Source organism: Cryptomeria japonica, chromosome 4 (genome assembly GCF_030272615.1).
Source record: "Cryptomeria japonica chromosome 4, Sugi_1.0, whole genome shotgun sequence".
NCBI lineage: Eukaryota > Viridiplantae > Streptophyta > Pinopsida > Cupressales > Cupressaceae > Cryptomeria > Cryptomeria japonica.
Window position 1 is genome coordinate 580,990,614 of NC_081408.1, and position 9,393 is coordinate 581,000,006.

General features: G+C 34.1%; 1 long non-coding RNA gene across 1 annotated transcript; it reads left to right on the top strand.

The window, feature by feature from the left end:
• The first annotated feature begins 200 nt into the window (after nt 1-200).
• On the top strand, nt 201-6,006 carry LOC131070968 (uncharacterized). Its single transcript, XR_009112441.1, has 4 exons — nt 201-936; nt 3,630-3,757; nt 4,889-4,994; nt 5,617-6,006. It is a non-coding gene; the product is annotated as an uncharacterized LOC131070968 (long non-coding RNA).
• The last annotated feature ends 3,387 nt before the right edge of the window (nt 6,007-9,393 follow it).

Consider the following 9,393-nt stretch of genomic DNA (forward strand, 5'->3'; position numbering starts at 1 on the left):
TTAGATTTAATATACTTACCAAACTCAAATTTACTATATGAACTATTCACTGGATTTGTAACAAAAGAAAATCATTTGAATTTTTCTAACTTCAAAAATTAATTTCCACTATCCTACCTAAATTATTTTATTACTTAAATTAGTCATCTCAAAATCATTCTTGTACATAGATCACTTTAATTGTGGCCAAGTAAATTGATCAGTAAAAAACTTTATTGATCTGTTTCTTTATCAAGAAGATACTTCCACATTTTTCACCTGTGTAATTTAGAGTTCCCGGGTATCTGAAATTACAGACCAGCCTAAATTTAGAGTTCAATTTTTACATTCACAGAGGCAGAAAAAAACAACAGTAATTTCTAGATTCATAGAGGCCGCTCCTTTCAACGGACAATTGAAAGAAATTTAGAGAAAAAAAACAACAGTAACTGTCCAAACGGCTAGATTTTCATACCTTTAATTGTCTTCTGTGATGAGATTGAGATGCATTTGCAATTGCAATCAAGCAATTATACAATTTCATAGCATGGCTGTGCTTTCCGGTAGTACTGTGATCATTAGGTCTGGAGAATTATAGACATTCGCTGCTGTATTTCATAGCATGGCTTGGGGTGGGAGGTGCTTTACGGTATATTGTGATTATTACCTGGAGCGTTCGCTGCTTTATTTCAAGACAAGCATCTCGAGGAGTGACAGGACAGGGGTGTTTTACAAGGCTGAGGACATGCTAGCAGAGTGAAACAGAGTTCAAGTGGGAGATGAAGACATTAGGGCATCGCAATCTGCTTTCTCTACTTGTTGTTTTGGGTGAAATGTGCAATTGCAAGCAAGCAATTATACATATTTGTGGATGATGCAACTCTATTCAAATTTCATAGCATATCTGTGCAGAGGAATTGGTCACCAGCATGGAGTCATTATGATTAGTAGCAAGAGGTATGTTTTTAGCCTCTGTTAACAAATTCCATAATATGCTCCGTTCCTGCAAATTTATTAGACAAATTCCATAATATGGTATGTTTTCAGCCCCTGTTAACAAATTCCATAATATGTTATGTTAGCACATGTAATCTTTTTGTCCCTCTCCTCTGCCTCGGAACTTTAGCATAATAAGCCTCTCCAGATGGCGTGAAATCCTAGCAGGGTCTCCATTCCTCCTGCCCTTCCTCCCCAGGATAGAATCTCTGTTTTCTGCAAATGTTTTTCAGCTCCTGTTAACAAATTCCATAATAAGCTCTGTTCCTGCAAGTCATCAGCCTAGGAATCTCTCGACTCTAAACTCATCTGGCTGATTAAAAAGCACTCCTATAGTGATATGACACCTGAGAAAGGAAGGAATTGACTCCTTTCTCAGTGTCTACTTCACAACTGCACAGCTTCTCCAAATCCTCTAAACGTAACACTTCACAACAGACTCCTCTCAACTCTTTTTTCACCTGTTCATGAGCCCTTTCTTGCAAGTGAGGATTGGTTATGACTTTTGAGATAAGCCAGAGACCATTTTATCCACATATAACAGATCTTTGGTTAACCCTTGAACATGCAGTACATTGCGAATTTGTTTGCATATACAATTTCAGAGCTCTACCAAAATCACCCCTCCATAGATCTTGTGATTTGAATCATCACCCAAATAAACCTTCTTCTCATTAAAGAGTTTTTGCATATGACACAAGTAAATCTTTACATGATGTCGTATGTCATGAAGCTCTTGAATCACCATACCAAAGGTTTTGATCACTTACAGTGGTGGCCAACTCTGTTACAAGTAGCTTACCCTCTAGTTCCTTCATTTGCTGCACTTGTGTGTGGGTTTGCGAGGTTTGCTTCTGCATGATCGATTGCTTTCTTGCAGTGGTCCTTTGGATGGTAACCTGCCTTATTGAAATAGTGGCATTTTAATTTCTTATTCTTTGAAGAACTTCATCATCAATGGTGTCTAGATTTTCTTTTTTAAGGTGTCTTATTCCAACATACAAGGCAATGAGAATGTTTGACTTCACTCTTATGTCTTTTTTCAATCCAACTATAGTTTCGACGTTGGAGTTACAGACTAGCTTGTGTGCCCACAAAGAGCACCAACCCCATAAGAGTCATAGCATTACCCTCTTCCAGTGGAAGAACAATCAGAGCCGACTGGTTCAACATAGATTTGAAATTGTTGATGCATGATGACGCTGATTCTTCATCATCCATTATTAGTTGAAAGAATTTTCTTCACAGTTGCAACCTTGTTGTCATGTCCTTTATCTGAAACATTTGACACAATGCATCCGAAGTGTATCACAAGCCTCCTTTTAGGTTTTCATCTGCTCACATGCGACAGTTGTGCATCTTTTAGGTCAAGAAAGATTCTAGCTAATGTTTTGCCTTCTCTCTGCTCCCACATGTTTCAGTTCAATCCATAGATCTGCTCTCAAGTGTAGCATGTTCATCTTCACCTTCCAAGATGGAAGTTTTTTTCATTGAATTTCTCCACCATCTTGTTTTCTTCACCTATTTGGCCAGCCATTTATTTTAAAATCTGATTCTACCCATTTATTTTAAAATCTGATTCTACCCATTTATTTTATTGTCCATGGAATTCACAATGCTTTTCAACTATGGGTTCACGCTAACCTTGGAATTTGCCAGGGGTTAAGCTTGCTATTTTAAATCGATATTTATAGCATTCTGTGCTTTGGTGCTTTTGGAATCCGTCAGGGTTTCAGATTCAGTTTCAGATTCCTTCAGTCCGGTGTCTGTTGAATTTGTACCCAGTGCCTTGGATTTCTGTTGATATTTTCAGTGTTTCAGCTTCATGGTCTTCAAATTTTCTGCATTCTGATTTCGTTTTCTGTTTTGTAATCAATGAATCTATTTGTATTTCACCTGCATTGCTTTTAGTTTTCTGCATTTCAATATTTGTTTCGTTATCTACTGATTTTGTCTGCATTTCAAATTAACTCCAATATTTTCAATTTTGTGCATTCTAATATATGTTTCTGCTTCAGTTGAATTTGTCCACATTTCTGTTTTGACTTCTGTTGAATTTGTCTGCATTTCAACTTGGTTGCTCTCCATTTTCTGTCAAAACACTTTGGTTTCCAGTGCTTTGAATTTCTTGTTTCCTGGCTTCTGTTCCAGCTTGAATATTCTCATCCACTCCCCTTTATTATTCAATTGTTTTTTATCGTCATTAACTTCAATATTTTTTGTTGTGTTTCCTTCTTTGGATCCTCTGGCACTGTATTGTTTTGACTACTCCCTTGTGCTTCTTTATGATGTTCTTTCGCTTCTTTGTTCACAGTGGGTTCTTCAACTGGCACTAAGCTTGATTCTTCCTCTGTTATAAATCAATCCCACTTTCATTGTGCATAATACATATGTTCTGGTTTCACACTGACAAATTTTGTAAACCCTATTTTCAGTTTCTTGCCTGGCACAGGTATCTCCCACCTGCGTGGCATCTTCCTTGATCTACCACCCCAATTGACTACCTGTTTTGAAGATATATTCAGGCCCTTTTCTGTCCATGATAATATCATATGAGCTTTTCAAAGGTTCACCTGTACTCTTCCATTCACCTTTTATCATTCAATAGTTTTTAATCATTAACTTCAATATTTTCTGTTGTGTTTTGACTACAGCATAAAGGCTCGATGGACTATCTGAGGCTTAATCAGTATACTGCATAGTGCATACTACATGTATGATACTCACCAACCAAAACCAAATATAACAGACTATCTGATGGACTGGAATGTAGGTTTTGCATGTAAGAACACTTATACCATGGATTAATTCATTCTTCTGACATTATATCATGCTATAGTCCTTTGACAATGCCTTGAATTGCCGTTAGATATTGTTGACTTTGATTTGGTACTTTGAATTACCTTGAAGAACTGGCAATTCCAAAAAAGATTAAAAAGTTTCTCTGTTTACATAAATAACTGTTTTTCTGAAACCACGGTTGAGCACAATGGTGTTCAAATTGGACCAAGAGTAAGACCCCTTTCTCTTCTTTGCTAATTATAAATTCATATTATTGTTAATTAGTAATGTGCAACGGTGCTCATAGGTTCAAATGCATGACATTCTGAAAAGAATGCATTTTAGCTGTTAATCTATTAGATTGGATATGTTGTTAGACGGATTCCTTTAGACCTAAATCATAGGCTTAAAAAATGTGTCAGTCGAGTGCTCTCTTGTTGTCTCTGAGAGGAAATATACCAACCTATTCACTGAGTGGTGAGTTCAGGGGAGTTGAGTGGTTGATTGGCACTCATCCCTCTCCCACTGAAGCCCATTTTGATGAGAAAACGAGCTTTTATGCATTAGATTATCAGCTACAATACTAGCTTATTCATTTCAAGATAAGTTTGATAGTCTAAAACCGTAGTTCATTCCTAAGATTCAGAAAAGATTGATTGGCTCTCCATTATTTTTTTCAAATATGCTAAAAGAAGAGATTTATTTTGTAGTCTAATTCGGAGTGACTTTACATTGTAACTTGGGGTTTATATAAAGCTGTCATGTATATAAAAGACAACCATGAAAATTCACATCATTCTTCTGTCTCCACATCATTTGGAACTTTGTAGCTCATTCTATATTCCCATAGTACTGTTGAAGCCTCTCCTCCCAATCATTGCCTCACTTAGCACAGCACTTCTGTATTACCGAGACGAAGACTTTCTTAGTAGCCTTTGCTTGGTCATTGAGTCTCTTGGAATCAGGGCTCGATAGAAACTGTAATATTTTAAATTGTTTGTTCAGGTAGATTATCTGAGTTACAAACCATCCTCTTAATAATTTGCCAAGGAAGTCAAGTTTATTACCAACTTATCCCTCAGATTTACTTCAATATAAGTATCTGTATGTTTTTTGATTTCTTTGGCTGCAGGAATGAAAGACCCTGGCAATTTGACACTGGAAGTTGAGCTTCGTGATACAACGAGGGACCTATTATAAAGACTAAGTTAATAATTTGGTAAAGGCAATGAAAGAAGGTTGAATCCCATTTTCTTCCTCTGTTGTGTTTTGACTACTCTCATCTGATTCTTTGTGCTGTTCTTCCGAATCTTTGTTCAGAGTGGGTTCTTCTTTATCTTCAATCAACCTTCTCCATAACACTATGCTTGATTTTTCCTCCATTTCCTTCTCTGGATCCTCTGGCAATGTATTGTCTTGACAACTCGCTTATGCTTCTTTATACTGTTCTTCATCTTATTTGTTCACAGTGGATTCTTCTTTATCTTCAACCAGCCTTCTCCATAACACTATGCCTGATTCTTCCTCTGTTCTAAATCAATCCCATTTTTTCCTTTATTGTCGCAAGTCATGAGCTTCTTGAATCAAAATTATATATTTGGAATCATATTTATCTGAATTTGTCTGCATTTCAAATTCAACTCCAGTATTTTCAATTTTCTGCATTCTAATATTTGTTTCTGCTTCAGTTGAATTTGTCCGTATTTCACGTCCATTGCTTTCACATTGAAGTTTGTTCCAGCCTGAATACTCTCGTTAATTACATCTGTTAATTCACCTGTACACCTCCATTCCCCTTTGTCATTCAATTGTTTTCGAACGTCATTAACTTCAATATTTTCTGTTGTGTTTTGAGTACAGCACCTGGGACTTAATCAGCGTACTGCATACTGCATGTATGATACTCACCAACCAAAACCATAACAGACTACCAGATGGACTGGAATGTAGTTTTTGCATGTAAGAACCCTTATACCAGGGATTAACTCATTCTTCTGCATCATATCATCCTATTGTCCTTTGATAATGCCTTGAATTGCTGTTATATATTGTTGGCTTTGATTTGGTATTTTGAATTACAATGAAGAACTGGCAATTCCAAAAAAGCTTAAAAAGCTTGTCTGTTTACATATATTTACTATATTAACTGTTTGTTTGAAACCATAGTTGAGCGCAATGGTGTTCAAACTGGACCAAGTGTAAGACCCCTTTCTCTTCTTTGCTAATTATAAATTCGTATTATTGTTGTTTAGTAATGTGCAATGGTGTTCATAGGTTCAAATGTATGACAGTCTTAAAAGAATGTATTTTAGCTGTTAATCTATTAGATAGGATATGAGTGTTAGATGCTTTCCTTTATAGGAGTGCTCTCTTGTTGATCTTTGAGAGGAAAAATATCAACCTATTCACTGAATGGTGAGTTCAGGGTAGTTGAGTGGTTGATTGGCACTCATCCCTCTCCCACCGAAGCCCATTCTGATGAGAAAGCAGGCTGTCATGCATTGGAGAACAGAACAATATCAGCAATAAACAGCGAGAGTCAATTATTGCCGTATGCATCATTTGATGATTTTGTATATATTAATAATGTGAAATGTGAAATGTGCAGGGTTCATTTGGACTGGAAGAAATATTAAAAAACAAATGTCAAGTGGACTGGAAGAAATATTAAAAAACAAATGTCAAGGAGTATTATTATTTAAAAGATGTAAGTAGATATGTGAACTGATGAGGTCTAAATTACTTGTAAACATTGCTTAACAATTATAATTAATAAAAAATATATTATATTTTTAGGAGGGGTAGAAATACCTCTCCACAAACTCTTAAGGATGGCCATGGACATCCTTCAAGAAGTCCTCCTTGTTCTTTTATATGTTCTTTTTAGTTTTTCTATTTTCAGATTTAATTGAATTAAATCATCTTGTTTATCAAATATGTATTTTGAAAATTAATTAACGCAATTTAATAATTGCTAATTAAACAATTATAAATATATATTTTATACGTATGATCAATGAAATTTTAAAACAATAACTATTTTCACTTACATTTAATAGAACTGAAGGGTAAGATGACAATTCACTCATTGTTTTTAGAAATAGAGATATTTCAATTTTTATTATTATGTGGTGTTTTTTTACATTTGTGAAATTATCTAATTATTTAATTTATGATGTGTTCGTAATGGTTGAATGGCATTAATTTGTATATGTCTATAATGGAATGAGACTTGTCAACATCATTAATTATTTATTTGACTTTTGTTTGAAGGGTCTAATTGATATATACCATTCATTAAGTCATTTGGGCATTGTCTAAAATCTTCATGTCCAATATATATTTATTGATTATTGAGTGTCTAGTGTTCTTGTGGACTTGATTATAAGGTTTTTTTTGTCGAAGTTATGATGTCATGTATGTCATTTAGTCTCATAGTGTGTCATAGAGTAACTATGCATTAAAATTACTAAAATTACTATGCATCAAACTACTACTATGCCTAGTATGCGTGTCCATTCACCATGGTAGACTAACATCAACTCTAGTGTGTGATGATTCTAACTAAATATGGCATGCATGATGTGCATTAGGTTTGCATGCTTGGTATCCTTTGTTTGTCTTTTGAGTGAAGCTTCAATCGTGATGAGTGTGTATCAAACTCTTATAGTATGTTTCATGTACTTAGTTATGGATCATAAATAGTGGCATTTGTGTTCATGTGTTCTTATCGTATGGGTTTCGTTTTTAGTTTTGATGGTGTACATATCATTGAATTGTATGGGTTTATTTTGAAGGTCGCATCTAATTCCTACCACATGTTCTTAGTGCACTTGTTTATTCATAATGGTTGCATAACATTTACTTTTCTACATGATGATTATATAGCTTTAGTATGAAGGTTTTAATGATACATTTAATTTAATTGTATGGATTTGTTTGAATATTTTAATGGCATATTTGTCAGTGAGTTTAATGGGTTTTGTTTGAAGGTCGCATCTAATTCCTGCCACATGTTCTTAGCGCACTTGTTTATTCATAATGGTTGCATGACATTTACTTTTCTACATGATGATTGTATAGCTTTAGTATGAAGGTTTTAATGATGCATTTAATTTAATTGTATGGATTTGTCTGAATATTTTAATGGCATATTTGTCATTGAGTTTAATGGGTTTTGTTTGAAGATTGTATCAAACTCTTGTATGGATTTGTTTGAATGTGTGCTTAGTGTGTTTGTACATGCATCATGGTTGAGTAAGATAGACTCTTGTGCATGATTCTTATATAGATTTCTATGATGGGTAATATTGTGATATAAATGTCATTAAGTTAATTGTATGGATTTCACTTTTAGTTTTGATGGTGTCTAGGTTTACTTTGAAGGTCGCACTAATTCTTATGAAGTGTTCTTAGTGCACTTGTTTATTCATAATGGTTGCATGACATTTACTCTTCTACATGATATTTGTATAGCTTTTGTATGAAGGTTCCAATGATGCATATAATTTAATATATGGATTTGTTTGAATGTTTTAATGCCATATATGGCATTGAGTTGAATGGGTTTTATTTGAAGGTTGCATCAAACTCATATGGTGTACTTAGTGTGTTTGTACATGGTTGAGTAAGATTGACTCTTTTGCATGATTCTTGTATAGATTTCTATGATGGGTAATATTGTGATATATGTGTCATTAATTTAATTGTATGGGTTTCATTTTTATTTTAATGATGTATATATCATTGAGTTGTATGGATTTATTTTGAAGTCTGCATCTAATTGTTGCCATGTGTTCTTAGTGCACTTCTTTATTCATAATGGTTCTAGGACATTTACTCTTCTCATGATGATTGTATAGCTTTTGTATGAAGGTTTTAATGATGCATCTTATTTAATTGTATGGATTTGTTTGAATGTTTTAATAGCATATATGTCATTGAGTTGAATGGGTTTTGTTTGAAGGTTGCATCAAACTCCTATGGTGTGCTTAGTGTGTTAGTCCATGTATCATGGTGGAATAAGATTGACTCTTGTGCATGATTCACTGATATATTTCTATGATGGGTAAATTGTGATATATGTGTTATTAAATTAATTGTATGGGTTTCATTTTTAGTATCAATGGTGTATATATCATTGAGTTGTATGGGTATATTTTGAAGGTTGCATATAATTTCTACCATGTATTCTTAGTGCACTTGTTTTTCATAATGGTTGCATGACATCTACTCTTTAACATGATGATTGTATAGCTTTTGTATGAAGGATTTAATGATGCATCTAATTTAATTGTATGGATTTTTTTGAATGTTTTGATGGAGTGTGTCATTTTGTTGAATGGGTTTTGTTTGAAGGTTGCATCAAACTCGTATGGTGTGCTTAGTGTGTTTGTTCATTCATCATGGTTGAGTAAGATTGACTTTGTGCATGATTCTTGTATACACTTCTATGATAGCTAATATTTTGATAATGTATGATGAACTTAATTGTATGTGTTTCATTTTTAGTTTTCATGGTGTATATATCATTGAGTTGTATGGATTTATTTTGCAAGTTGCATATAATTCCTACCATATGTCATTAAGTTGTGTGAGTTTTGTTTGAAGGTTGCATCAAACTCCTATGGTGTGCTT